The 14,881-nt window shown below is 41.7% G+C and overlaps 1 protein-coding gene across 3 annotated transcripts in view; it reads left to right on the top strand.

Annotated features, from left to right (window-relative positions):
* Positions 1 to 14,881, top strand: part of LOC103222034 (cytidine monophosphate-N-acetylneuraminic acid hydroxylase) — a 355,392-nt gene that overhangs the window by 222,601 nt on the left and 117,910 nt on the right. The window contains exon 1 of one of the 3 annotated variants that reach the window (XM_073005699.1): positions 7,030 to 7,182. The exons of the other annotated variants lie outside the window; for them this stretch is intronic. The gene's annotated coding sequence lies outside the window, so the exon portion shown is untranslated. Of the gene's footprint in view, positions 1 to 7,029; positions 7,183 to 14,881 lie in introns of those variants that run through there. 3 annotated transcript variants of the gene reach the window in all.

The following is a 14,881-nucleotide window of genomic DNA, read 5'->3' as shown; positions in this document are numbered from 1 at the left end:
GCAGAAGGTTGAGAAATTATTGGGAGGTGCTGAAGCTGCCACCACAAGTACAGACCATGCTTCTGAGAGAGTTGGATGATGAGAGAAGGAGAAAGTGAAAAAGGGCTCTGGGTAGAGAGGCTTTTGTTTAGGATGGGAGAAGCCGGAGCGAGGTTGGGGCTTCCCTGGCTCTGTGACATGTTGGTCCATCTTTGTAAACTTGGTCCAAAGCCACAGTTCAAGATTCCTTTCACGATTTCCCTAAATTTCCAAGGCTTGCTCCCTCATGCTTCTCTTTGTGTCCACTACCACATCTGTGCCTGTGGTCTCAAATCCATTTTGTGGCACCACAGTGCAAATCTCAGCCTTCTCACCAGTTTCTTCAGAAATAAACACACTCATGTTAATAGTAGTCTATTGAATTAACAATTTCACAAGGAACGTGAAGGTAGTTTGGAGGTGCTCCTGGAGAGGGGTTATATGCCCAACCACACTGCCCTCTGCCATCCTGCCTGCTCTTCCTCCACTTTTCCCAACTTCTTCCTCCTCTAGAGCAAGGAATTGCTTTTCTTGTCTAGAACTGAGTGATCAACCCACAGTCAAGGTCTCATTTTCAACCTCAATGGGCTTATTCATGAACTTTTCTAAGAAATTGCCAAAACGAATTTTCATGCCATTTGCTAAGAGAATCGATTGTCCTGTAGTCATATTAGCATTCTGGGGGTGGCAGTGGGGCAAAAAGTTTATGTAGATACAGAAATTGATGCATGTGGTAAATGCTGGGAGACACCTGGAGGGGAGAGGAGGGCAGCTGTTTTATTTCTTGTGATTGGTGGGACAGGAAGTAAGAATGAGTGAAAATGAAGATCAACCTGTATGGGGGCAGGATGTGTAGGGGAGTGGGATGGGAGAGTGAAGATTTGAGGGTTTGTGGTTTGTGGGCTCAATAGTCTCTGCGGGAGCAAGATCACCTGCTGACAGGGGATGGACAGAACTGAAGGTGTGAGATCCTCACTGTAAGGGAGGAGTAGGGAAGGAGAAGGGATGAGGAGAGAGATGCTGGTTTTAGATAAGGACAAGTATTAACAAGGTGAATTGAGTATTCTGAAGTTGGAAAGTATACCTTTGTAAAGATACCTGTTCCCATAGTTGTACTTCTCTCTAGAATCCCTAATTCACAAAGATATAGAAGCAGAGAAGGGGGATTTCAGGATTAATCTAGGGTTGGAGCTTGCAGAGCAGGATACTGTGAGTTCTAGTGCTTTATTCTGAAGTCCTGGTGAAAAAGGGAAGATTGAGTAGGAAGAAGCCTGCCCATTAGCACTGGGTTGACATTCAGCTCCACTCTGGACCATGTTACCTTGGTGATAATGAAAGTGGAAGGAGGGACGCTTTTCTACCAATTTTATCTGAGCATCTTGGGCAATTTTAATTTAAACGTATGATACCACCTCCATTTTTTCCTGCTATGATTCCTTTCATTTACTTAGGCTGTATTGGTGGAAAGTGGTTGATCTTTGATGACATTATCTCCTGAACATTATTATCCCTCCCGCTCTGGTTTACAGGCTTTTCCTGACTCTTCTCCTCTACATTACAGCTCAGGACTGCCACCCAGTGGCCTGTTAACATAGAGCTCTGGAAATGCTGATTTTTTTTCAATACAGCCACAGAATAAGACAGTGAGAAAATATTTGCTTCCTTGCTGGGGAGAGTAAAATGCAGAACTTCCTATTTACCAGCCAAACAAAAGAAGAATGCATTCTCTCAGGACCTCAGGGACTGTCAGAAAATAAGCAAATCTTTTTTGACCTTAGTAACCTTTGGCATGGTTCTCTGAGAGCTAGTGTGTTTAGCCAGGAATTTATACTAAACAGGGAATGGAATGAAAGCAGGATCAGGATTTTGAAGAAAAAGACCTCTCAAACTGGGGAGAGTTAGGCAAAGAGATTCTGAATGTAGTCATTTGGGGGAAGATGTAGGCCCTTGGATAAAGCATACCTTTTTTGCTTTCCTATTTTACTTTCTCCCTCACCCTTTAACACACGCAAGATGGGTCCCTGTGTATAAGGAGTTGTCAGATTGCAGTTGTTTGAGTTACTTTATTTATTTGGAATTTCTGGATGTGAGAAGCTATGGAAGCCAAGTTCAGGTTGAGCCATCCTAATTCTCTTATAAGATTATCCTCTATGAAACAGTGATGTACATTTCAATTTCTTTTTTGTAAAAATTGAGTGTCAAAATTTTAAAGTCTTACATATTTTATTATCAAAAGATAACTTATAGGCATAAGCTCTGGTATAATTTTTAATTTTTTGAATTGTAGATTATCGTTTTCTTTTTTATCATAGACACTCTGAAAGCTATGTGGGATGACAGAGAAGAAAAAGAGAAAAGGAAGAATCTAGAATAAGAGGCCCAGTGGCCTCACTAGAAGAAGAAGATAAGACTTGCTCTAGAGGAGGAAAAATGGCAGCTTCCTTGCCCACTAAGGGGAGCCACAGAGACCCTTGAGTGCAATGTAGAGTATCCTTCCTTAGCCCTCCCACTGGTTCTTCAAAGTTGCGACTGTTCCTATGAAAGTTATTTACAGCCTGGGACTTCATTAAGCCAGAATATTTCCCTGAACACTACTAGAGATGTGCTCTGTAATAGTAGCAAGGTATTGTTGATACCAAGGGAGGAAAAGTAGGTGAATGTCTGTGCATGGCTCTGGAGGCATGCCTAGGGCAGTATGGGTGGAGTGCCAGGCTCTGTTAAGGATTCTCAGTGGGTCAGTCACAAGCATATGGAGTGATGGCTCCTGAACAAGGACTGGACAGAAAAGTGGGCAGGAGAGAATGCCAGAAATTGGAGACAGAGATAAGATACTAAAAACAAACTTTTCCACTTTCTAATTTTGTCTAAGATTAGAAGATTCTAAAAACAAATTTTTCCACTTTCTAGTTTTGTCTAAGTCCAGCCCTGCTTGTATCCAATGGAAAAGAAAAGATTTAAACTAGAGATTATTTTCAACAAGCATGAATTGAGGACCTACTATATATAATTGGTTTATTGAGCAGTCTTCCTTCACTGGACAATGAAAGTAGGAAGACATTTTATTTTTTCCTGTCGTTGCTTTTACCTGGGCTCTGCAAAATATCCCTTTCCTGCCACTTAATGAAATCTTGGGGAGATTTAATAATGTCAGAATCAGTTTGGTTATTAAACATCATTTTGTTTAAAACTCCAATCATATCCTATTGAAAATTCAAATATTACCTTACCTTACTCCTGCCCCGGGTACTGGGTCACAAAGAAAGTCTTTAAAGTCAAAATGTTTAAGAATCTAACTTATATGAACCATATTATCTGGCTATATTATAATAATCATATAAGAAATATGAGACTTAAAAAGAATCTAAATCCTATACTGTTATAGGTTTAAAAAAAAAAAACTGTGAGGCATTTACATTAACAGTGAAGAAGGGAAACATTGATATTTTCTTTTCATAAAAACACACTACTTTTTAGCCTCTGAGATAGAAACAAGCTAATAGGGAGTTTTTGACTTTTAACTTTGTATTTGATATACTAAACTAGCAGCCCAGAAGTTCAAACTCCATGTGTTTCATTTTTATTCTGATATAATAATTTAAATAGAGAAAATTCTGATTTAAAGTATCTTAAATGCTCATTTTTACCCTCAAATAAATATCTCGTATAACATGGTGATCAGAATAAGGTGAAATGCAATATGTCGCTGTTTGTAGCAGCACAGTTTCTATTTTAATGGCTGACGATTTAAAATTTTATTTTAAAATTTATATATATATCTACATTAAAATAAGATAATTTTATTTTATATTTTTATTTTATTTTAAAATCATCTTCTAAGATTGAAAACAACAATTTGCTTTGAAATGACAGTACAAGGAATGTGCATCAGTGCCTCCATGTGAACTTGCTGGCACTGAATGTTGAGTTTTATTCTGCAACCTTCTGCAAGCTAATTTCTACATCATCCAAAGCTAAGGCGAAAATCAGACCTAGAGTTAGAAGAACTCACTGGATGTCAATCTGGTTTCTGATGGATAACAGAGGCTGAGGACATATAATAGTCCGAGGGTTATTAATGCTATTCAGCTGGATATGTTTCATTGAAAGCAACTTGTTTTAAAATGTCTGTGAGCTTGGAGTTGTATTTATATTGCGTCAGATCCACAAAGGTGTGCAGTTTCTGGCTGGCACTGATCTGTTGACTTGTCCTTGGCATAACACACTTGAAAAGTTACCACAACAGGCTGCTTTTTTCTTCACGTTGTTGGTTTTCAGAAACTTATAAATAATCGACCAAATCTTCTAAATTAGAAGTAGCTGAATATGGCCAGGTATGGTGGCTCACGCCTGTAATCCCAGCACTTTGGGAGGCTGAGGCGGGCAGATCATGAGGTCAGGAGATCGAGACCATCCTGGCTAACATGGTGAAACCCCGTCTCTACTAAAAATACAAAAAATTAGCCGGGTGTGTTGGCAGGCGCCTGTAGTCCCAGCTACTCGGGAGGCTGAGGCAGGAGAATGGTGTGAACCTGGGAGGCAGAGCTTGCAGTGAGCTGAGATTGCGCCACTGCACTCCAGCCTGGGCAACAGTGCATGACTCCCTCAAAAAAAAAAAAAAAAAAAAAAAAAGGTAACTGGATACTAGCAATGATTCAAAACTTCCTACAGGGAAGTCCAACTGAGTATACTTGGAATGTTGTTGTGACACAGCCTGAATACAGGCACTAAAGTTCTACATATGAGGCCTAGTATTAAACTCAGATTTGTAGGGAAAGTGTGATTCGTGGCACGGAAGTTGGAAGGTCTCCTACTGTTGTAGGTCTTGCTGGGGACATCCGCAAGGCATGGCCTGATTAGAACTCCAATCCATAAGCTGCCATTTACTTTGTATGCCTCATTTTCTGACCAGTTGCCGCTGCTTCATCTCATGAATTTGTTGGTGCTAAAGCTGTTGGGCTGGTTGTAACTACCCTGTAGCTTGAGTTGAGAACCAGGGAATGTTGCTGCTCATGCCCTGAATACACGAAGGTAGACTTGTAAAATAATCTTGGCTATAAGTTAGGATTCCATCTGTCATGCCAGTAGATAAAATCCTCACCAGAAAGTCAGATCTGAAGTTCCTTATTCTGTTGATTGTATTTGATGTCTTCAAAATCAATGTTTAAGTTTTTCCTAGTCTTGTATTAAGTCATTATTATTATTATTATATGGAAGGAAACATCCATGATCTCCACAAAATGTGAAGTTCATTTCCTGGGATGGATCAATAGATTCATGTTTTAAGACATTGCCTTTGTGCATTTGGCACAATATTATCTTGCTAATTACTGCCTTCACTCATAGATGCATTTAAAAAGCTCTTTCAAAGGGTGCCGTATTTGAAACAGGATAAAACACCCAGACTCATTTTGTTGCATCATAGCCCTCAGAAGGGAAGTAGGATTAATGGAATCCTTATTTTAAGCTAATTTGGTAGCAGAGTATTTTCCAATAGTGCTACTATTAGTCCTCATTAGTAAGAGTTCCATCATGACAGGGAAAGGGCTGATGATCTCATCCATCACGGCTTCTCCCGCAGTAAACATGATAAAAGATAACTTCTATTTTATTTTTGTAAATGCTCTGTTCCTTCTTCATTTGGGAGATGTCTTGAGTTGCACTGATACAATCTAGCCTGCCATTTTAAAAACAAAGATTGTGTTTAACTGAACCCGTGTCCCCCACATCCATTGCTTTTTTTTTTTTTTTTGGTAGAAAGCCTGTATACGCTCAGGCCTCTTTCTTCAGGCTTACTCATCTAAATATGGTTTTTGACTCAACAAAGTGTATTAGCAGCCTGATCCTCCATGAACACAATTTTGTTTCAGCATATCCCAGAACAATTTTTCTTTTTGGCATCCCAAACTGTTGGTATAAAATCTAGTTTGTGTTTAGTTTTAGGTTTTTTTTTTTTTTTTTTTTTTTTTTTGGTTTAGGTTTCAATATGAATGGAGGTTGAAGTACGGCTGGATCAACTACTGTATAAAAGCCAAGGGAAGTGGAAGATTCATCTTTCTCTTTCTTGTCTGTCCATTAAGATACTTAAACCACTCTTGGGAATTTATGGCCAGGAAGTCTATTCAGCAGACTTCCTAATTGGCAGAGGAAGCACATTTCCATAAAAGAGTTTCTGGAGGAAGCTAGCAGCTCCATTAGTTTTGCTGGGAGACAGTGCACTTGAAAGGTGTTTTTTGTTTTCTTTGTTTGTTTGTTTGAGACAGAGTTTTGCTCTTGTTGCCCAGGCTACAATGCAGTGGCACAATCTCCACTCACTGCAACCTCCACCTCCTTGGTTCAAGCGATTCTCCTGCCTCAGCCTCCTGAGTAGCTGGGATTATGTGCTCCATGCCTAGTGTGGCTGACGCTGAAGCTGAGCTCTGGCTTTGGTGCGGTTCAGTTCATACATCTCTGATGTTGACATCAGAAGCGGAAACCCCGGAGAATATTGTATAGTAGAAACACAAAAGGTTTATAGTGATAACTAATACCAAGCCATTCGGAGCCTGATACATGAAGTTTCCTTCCCTGTTCAGGCTTTGAGTTCTGCTCTATGGTATTCTGGCCTCTATTTCTGTTAGCTAGGAAGGATTTTAATGTAACGTTAAGTAAACTCTTTTCTCAGGTGTGTGATACTGAGCCTATAAACTGTCTGCTCAGCTTAGTAATAAAATCTTGTGAAAAAGGTGTCATGCTATCCAAATGGGTAAACTCTGTAATAGGAGAGTCTCTGACGCCTGAAAAATTATAGTTTGCTTTGATTCCCTCAAACTGGTTTGGTTTGATGTTTTCTGCCACTGGCGTGTACCCGCCTGCACCTGGGGCTGCGGGGTCCCTGCGGGCTGCAGGCTCCGGGTTGCCGGGGAGACGCGTCTGCTTTCCCTCCGTCTTCGCGGGGGAGGCCAGGGCGCCTCGAGGCCTGGTCACATCCAACAGCTCCAGCAGGCTGAGGGCGAGCCCAAACTGGAGCTGAGGACAGTATATCTGAACGAAGACGCACCTGAGACGGTCTATACCCGTGGTGTCGCTGCCCGAAAGTGAGAGAAGGCTGCTCTTTCTAGCTGGAATCCAGCCCTGGGTGCTGCATGGTGGCGCCCCTCCCTGTGACCACCGCTGCGTTCTCTCGGGGTGAGAAAGGTGCCCCCACCATGTCCCTGCCCCTGGGCTTCTGGCCTGAGAAGCTCCAGTGTCCGCTACCTCCCTGGGAGGGAGTGGGGTGGGGCTGGGGGTCGTGGGGAACAGGACATGTTCTGGATTCTCAGGTGGCCCCCTGCACCTTCCATTAACTTTTAGTATGGGACATGGAGATACTAAACGGTGTCTCAGAGAATCTCCTGGGTTTAGACACAGACTTCCCTAGCCCTGTTGTTTAGTAGCCATCTAATTTCCCTTTTGTAATGAGGATCTATGACTGCAGCAATTGAGAAATGCTCTTCTTTGTTTCAGTGGCAGGAGAAGCCCCAAAAGGCTAGGTGCTTGCTTCAGCTGCCAGTTCAAGAGCCCCATTGTTGTTGGGCTCAGATCAACAACCGGCAGGGCTCAGAGTTGTGGGGACAGGAAGCAAAAGTCCTGCAACTGAGTTGTTAGCTATGAAAGAATAAGGGGAATCCCCTCACGGCCATTCCTTGATCCTGGGCTGGTGGAAGAAACAGTACCATGCATCAGTCCCTCTCTCCCTCTCTCCCTGTCTCCCTCTGGCATTCTGTAAGATAGAATCTATCCTTTTAGGGTGTTGTCCCCTAATTGGTACCATCTGTAGCTGAGTTTTTGGTAAGCCTCTTATCAGCTTGTTACCATGACCCACGTTTCGTAGTCATGGGTTACCTGGTAAGGCCAGTGAATTTCAAGGGCATCAGTCCATCACTGTGCTGTTTTGTGAGTGCAGATGGTGCTGGCTAGTACATATTTTGGCAGGGAGAGCTAATCCATATTCAAAATAGTGTCTATTCCAAGGAGGACAAATCAGTTCCCTTTCTGTGATGTAAGTGGCCTGATGTAATCAATCTGTCACCAGGTGGTTGGCTGATTTTTCCCTGGGGAAAGGGTGCTATATTGGAGACTGGGCTTTGGTCTCTGCTGTTGGAAGACCCCACATCTGGTAATGTTGGTAGCAGGCCTCAGAGAGGGGAACTCACATTACTGATCCCTGCCAATATGGCCGCTTTGCGTAGAGAGGCTGACTGAAGGAATGTGATTTTTTTTTTTTTTTTCTTTGAGACGGAGTTTCACTCTTGCTGCCCAGGCTGGAGTACAATGACACTATCCTGGCTCACTGCAACCTCCACCTACTGGGTTCAAGCAATTCTCCTGCCTCAGCCTTCCGAGTAGCTGGGATTACAGGAGCGTGCCACCACACCTGACTAATTTTTGTATTTTGAGTAGAGGCAGGGTTTCGCCATGTTGGCCAGGCTGGTCTTGAACTGACCTCAGGTGATCTGCCCGCCTCAGCCTCCCAAAGTGCTGGGATTATAGGCGTGAGCCACCGCACCCGGCCAGGAATGTGATTTTGTCTACCTGTTGAGGTTGCCCTTTGGTGAGTATGCACAGAGGACGCAGATATCCACATCATCCATATACCTCTTTGACTGGAGACATTCCTATTAAAGCCAAAAATAAGACAAGCATGCCTGCTATCCCCACGTCAGTCAACATTGTAGAGAGAATTTGTTTAATGTAGTGAGACCAGAAAAATAGGAAGTGTCTACTATAGACATTGGTTGCTTGAGCTCATAGGACTTGCTGAGAAGCCTTATGAAGTGCATCTCAGAACTATCTGCATAGGGGAATAAAGGGGAAAGCACTTTTCCACTTGCCCCTATTCCCCATCTGTCAAGGATTTCCTCATCAAGCATTAACTCTCCCTCCCCTACCCCACTTCTGGGTTCTCTGTGTGAGTGCTGCTGAGCAAATTTCCAGGGCAGGAAGAATTTCCAGGACATAGTAAGGGTACCATCAGGTTGCACCTGGGTGGCAAAGAGGTCAGAAGTGGTGAGCAAGACATATCCAATATTAAGTGTATAATAATTAGGAAAAGAATAATTTATATAAACATGATTATTAGAAAATCCAAAGAATATTATAAACAGAATTAATAAGAGGCCTCAACAGCATTTCTAGATTGACCAATGTACAAAAATCCATAGTGGTTTTGTATATTGATTAGAAAAGGCAATCAAAGGCTAGGTGCAGTCACTCATGCCTGTAATCCCAACACTTTGGGAGGCCGAGGTGGGCGATCACTTGAGGCCAGGAGTTCAAGACCTTCCTGATCAACATGATGAAACCCTATCTCTACTAAAAAGGCAAAAAGTTATCCGGGCAGGGTGCAGGCCTGTAATCCCAGCTACTTGGGAGTCTGAGGCACGAGAATGAGCCTGAGGGGAAGGTTGCAGTGACCTGTGATTGCACCACTACACTCCAGTCTGGGCAACAGAAGGAGACTCTGTCTCCAAAACAAAGCAAGAAAAACCAAACAAAACACAAAACCTTAAAACTCCCCAAACTCCTATTCCTGAGGCAAATAGGCAAAATGCTAAAATATGATAAAACACAATGGAGGTTCAGGGATGTTCATTACATTATTTTCTACATTCATCTTTATGTACAAAAAAACTTAAGTCCAGTTAAGGCCGATTGGCTTAATCTGAATTCTGACTTTATTTCTCTGTGAGAATTTGAGCTTTGTTCTCCCTTGTGTGCCATCTTTATTCTCTAGTCCGCTTCTGTGGTCACAAGACGGCTGCCAGTAACATCTGGGGCTTCATGCATCCTTGTTCACATACAGAGAGAGACCTCTCGGAGCTATTGTGAAAATTTTCTGAGCTTCTCAGAGTATCTTGGGTCTGGTGCACACTTCTACATCAATCCTGGTGGCTGGGGGAATTCCATGCCCTGACTAGCTTGGGCAGGACTGTGTAAATTAATCAATATGGCAAGAGGGATGGGACTACCCTCATTGGCTGAGGTTGTCAGTCCCATTAAAACCACATAGCTACTACACAGTGGTGACAGACGGAAAGAGTATTGGGAGGGTCACGTGCGGTGGCACACGCCTGAAATCCCAACTCTTTGGGAGGCCAAGAGGGTGGACAGTTTGAGCTCAGGAGTTCAAGACCAGCTTAGGCAACATGGTGAAACCCCACCTCTATTAAAAAATATAAAAGTTAGCCTGTTGTGGTGGCACACACCAGTAGTCCCAGCTACTTGGGAGGCTGAGGTGGGGGGATTGCTTGAGCCTGGGAGGCGGAGGTTGCAGTGAGCTGAGATTGCACCAGTGCGCTCCAACCTGGGTGATAGAGCGAGACCCTGTCTCAAAAAAAGAGTATTAGGAGACAATGACTATGTATGTAGGTATAGTTTTATTTTTTTAAAACATATGAATTTGAGACCATGCTATATGTATGGCTAAAATATATTTAGAATTTTTTGTTTAGAGCAGGATTATTTGTATCAATAATAGTTTCTAAAAACCTGGATTCAACCAAAATACTTAACTAAAAGGGAACAAAAATATGGGCTATTATGCCGGTATTAATAATGACAAATCATAGACTTAGCTTTTTCAAAGCTTGGCAATGACTTGGCAGTGAGGTAAATAATAAAAAGTCTTGTTGATGTGATTTTTCTGTCCAGTAACCTCAGATAATAATTTAAATCCATCTTTAATATGTCTTCCTGATGAAAAAGTAAATGCTTTGGGCAAGAAAAACAGTATTCAGTGGTTCAGTGGGTGCTTTATTAGATGTAGTCACAACTCCATTATTCCCTTTCATGGTTCTCATGTTTTCAACGTCATGAATGTTTCAGGACTTTTTTTGTATTCCGATTATGTCATTTTTTAATTTGTCCTCTTGGTCCTATAATTCCCCCCTGCATCAGAACATTAGAATCTACCTACTTTACTAGGAAGTAGTCTCAACAAGTTGAAAACATGAGTGGAAAAAAGTCATGTGCCAATGGAAGTGGGGCAAATATATGCAGTTTAAATTCTGCTTTTTCACTTAACACTTCCTCATAACATTAAATATTCTCCAAAATATGTATTTTTAATATATTTAACTATTTTCCTATTGTTGGACATATAGGTTGCATCTATTTATTTATTCATCGAGACAGGATCTCACTGTGTCACAGGCTGGAGTGCAATGGTGCGATCATGGTTCACTGCAGCCTTGACCTCCTGGGCTCAAGTAATCCTCCCACCTTAGGCTCCCCAGCAGCTGGAACCACAGGCACATGCCACCACATCTAGCTAATTTTTTGACTTTTTTGATAGAGATGGGGGTGTCACTTTGTTGCCCAGGTTGGTTTCAAACTCCTGGGCTCAAGAGATCCTCCCGCCTTGGCCTCCCAAAGTGTTGGGATTACAGGTGTGAGTCTCAGTGCCTGGCCATATTACTTTATTATGGAATGAAACAAAATGTTAAAGATGATGTATGCTAAGAGTACAATAGAGTTACATACCAGGTGCTGAAAAGACTTCTCAAAGTAGATAGCTGTGCTCGAGCTGATTTCTGATAGTTGATAGTGCTGAGTCGTTTCATTAAGAATGGAAGAGAGAGAGGGAGGGAAGAAGACAAAGTAGGAAAAACAGAAAGAAGACAGAAATAAAGAAGTGGGGGAAGGAGAAGAGAAAAAAGATGAAGAAAAAAATCATTAGTATTGTGCTTAGCAGCTGCTCAACATATACAGTGTTCTGAACCACCAGCCCATTTCTCCATCCCATCTTTAAAAGAAAGATCTTTCCAATGTAGTTCACTCTTTCCTTCAAAATGTTTTTTGTTATTTGAATTTTACTATTTTTAGCTGATGAAAAGCCAAACAACTCATGGAAAACTTTCCTATGAGGTAGTAGGAGGAACCACTGAACAACATTCCAAATGTCTTATTTCAAGTGATTACAAGTAAGATTTGTTTTTCTCCTATGCTCTTCCATTGGATAATGAGGAATATATACAGATGTTTATTTTGTAATGGCTCCAGCTCCTCTTGTAGATCCTATCATGGTGTATCCTCTAAAATCTAAACATACTTGGCAGGTGATTTTTCCTCTTTTGACCTCCCTCCTTTGAATGGCCAACGACAGAATATTTCCACTTCCTAAGTTTGGCTCTTTTACTTCTTTTTTCTTTCTTTTCTCCTCTTCTCTTCTCTTTTCTTTCTTTTATTTCAACAGGGTGTTACTCTGTTGCCCAGACTGCAGTGCAGTGCAGTGGCTCAATCTCAGCTCACTGCAATCTCTGCTTCCTGGGTTCAAGTGATTCTCCTGCCTCAGCCTCCTGAATAACTGGGATTACAGGTGCAGGCCACCATGCCTGGCTAATTTTTTTTTTTTTTGTAATAGAGATGGGGTTACACCATGTTGGCCAGACTGGTCTCCTGACCTCAAGTGATCCACCTGCCTCAACCTCCCAAAGTGCTGGGATTGCAGGTATGAACCACCACGCCTGGCCCTTTTTTTATTTTTATTTTTTTTTAATGAGACAGGGTCACACTCCATCACCCAGGCTGAAGTGCTGTGGTGTGCTCATGACTCATTTCAGCCTTGACCTCCTGGGCTCAAGTGATCCTCCCATCTCAGCCTCCCGAGTAGCTGGGAATGCAGGAGCACACCACCATACCTGGCAAATTTTTGTATTTTTTGTTTTATTTATTTTTCTTCTGAGATGGAGTCTCACTCTGTCGCCCAGGCTGAAGTGCAGTAGCACTATCTCAGCTCACTGCAACCTCTGCCTCCCTGGTTCAAGTGATTCTCCTGCCTCAGCCTCCTAAGTAGCTGGGATTACAGGCATGCGTCACCACACCCAGCTAATTTTTGTATTTTTAGTAGAGACAGGATTTCATCATGTTGGTCAGGCTGGTCTCGAACTCCTGACCTCGTGATCCGCCAGCCTCGGCCTCCCAAAGTGCTGGGATTACAGGCATGAGCCACCACATCCGGCAAATTTTTGTATTTTTTGTAGAGAGACAGCCATTTGCCATGTTGCCCAGGCTAGTCTCAAACTCCTGGATTCAAGGGATTCATCCACCTTAGCCTCTCAAAGTGCTGGGATAACAGGCACGAAGTTTGGCTCTTTTAAATATACCTGAATTCTCCTCCTCTAGTATCTCACTGTCTTCCTACTGAATACCATTTAAGAGTAAAATATATTGAAGATCCTCATTATTTCCTGCTAGTCTTCTAGCATCATTGATTTGCACAAAAGGAAATTACTTCCTAGACTGTTCTAGCTATTGTAGTTCCCCATAGTCTTTTCAGGTGGAACTAGTTCTTGCTCTAGTTTACTACAACAAGGTATATATTCTTTCTGTGCACCATTTTTCTTTTCTTTTTGAGACAGAGTCTTGCCATCTCAAAAGTGAGATGGAGTGCAGTGGCGCCATCTTGGCGCATGGCAGCCTCTGCCTCCCAGGCTCAAGCTATCCTCCCACCTCAGCCTCCCAAGTAGCTGGGATTACTGGTAGCACAGGCCACCGTGCCTGGCTTATTTTCATATTGTTAGTAGAGAGGGGGTTTTGCCATATTGGCTGGGCTGGTCTCAAACTCCTGGCTTCAAGTGATCCATCTGCCTCAGCCTCCCAAAGTGCTGGGATTACAGTGTGAGCCATCGCATCCAGCTCTGTGCATAATTTTTCTTATCTGAAACATGGGTATAAATTTACCATGCTGCTTTCTGAAGGAGGCTGTGCTAATCAAATGGAATGTGTGTAAATTTTGCTTCAATGGTCAAAAGTGGTTGATGTTGTGTTCATTATTAATAATATATGTAAATAATGATAGCTGCCATTCAGTTTAGTCTTTGATATGTACTAGGCCCTGTGCTAGGTGCTTTATTGACATTATCTCACTTTTAAAACAACTCTATTATTCACATTTTAGAGATTAGGAATTAAAGCAATTTATCTAACGTCATTCAGAGACAGAATTCAGGTCTGTCTGAATCCGTAGCCTAAGCTTTTATACATTATATTGAATGCCTGTCAAGAATATTTATTGAATGTACAGTATGAAATGTGATAATGAGGTTACCTGAATAGTCACCAAATAACAGCAATCTATGATTGCTTAGGTGGTTTCTCCACTATTGGTTTAGCCACAAGCTAGCAATAATAATAATAATTTTAAAATACCTTGTTTTTGTATAGCATTTACTGTATAGACATTTAATTCAATCAACACTGCATTAACCAGGGCAGATATTAACCTCGCTTTGCACGTGGTAAAACAATGCTTCAGAGAAGTTGATAGTCTTAGATCCCACAACTAGCTGAGTGCCAGTGCCGGATCTTCCTTTTTTATGTTCGTTACTGTAACTTTGTTGACCTGCAGTAGCTTTATTTTTATTTTTTTTTTAGGAAATAGAAACGACAGTCAATTGTAATATTTAAAAATATAATTATCTCACAGATCAGAAGTCCCATTTCAGTCATTCTCCAAGATATAATGTATGTATTATGTTAATTCTCTCATGCTAATGGTTTTTGTCCTTGGGGCTGTATTAGTTTTTTGTGGTTACTGTGACAAATTACCACAAACTTTGCGATTTAAAACAATGTACATTTACTGGTCCACAATTTTTTAGGTAAGAAATCCAACACGTCTCTCACCGGACTAAAATCAAGGTGTTGGCAAGGCTATATTCCTTTCTAGAGATCCTAAGGGAATAATTCATTTCCTTGCCTTTCTAGCATCTAGAGACTGCCCATACTCCTTGGATCATGGCCCTTCCTCTATTATCATAGCTAGCAAAGAAGGGTCAAATCCATCTCACATGGCATCATTCCGATCTCCTGTTTTTCTTCCTCTTCCACTTTCATGGACCCTTGT

This window comes from Chlorocebus sabaeus, chromosome 17 (genome assembly GCF_047675955.1).
Source record: "Chlorocebus sabaeus isolate Y175 chromosome 17, mChlSab1.0.hap1, whole genome shotgun sequence".
Taxonomy (NCBI): Eukaryota; Metazoa; Chordata; class Mammalia; order Primates; family Cercopithecidae; genus Chlorocebus; species Chlorocebus sabaeus.
The sequence above is the reverse complement of the archived record's forward strand: the minus strand, read 5'-3'. Positions and strand labels throughout refer to the sequence as shown.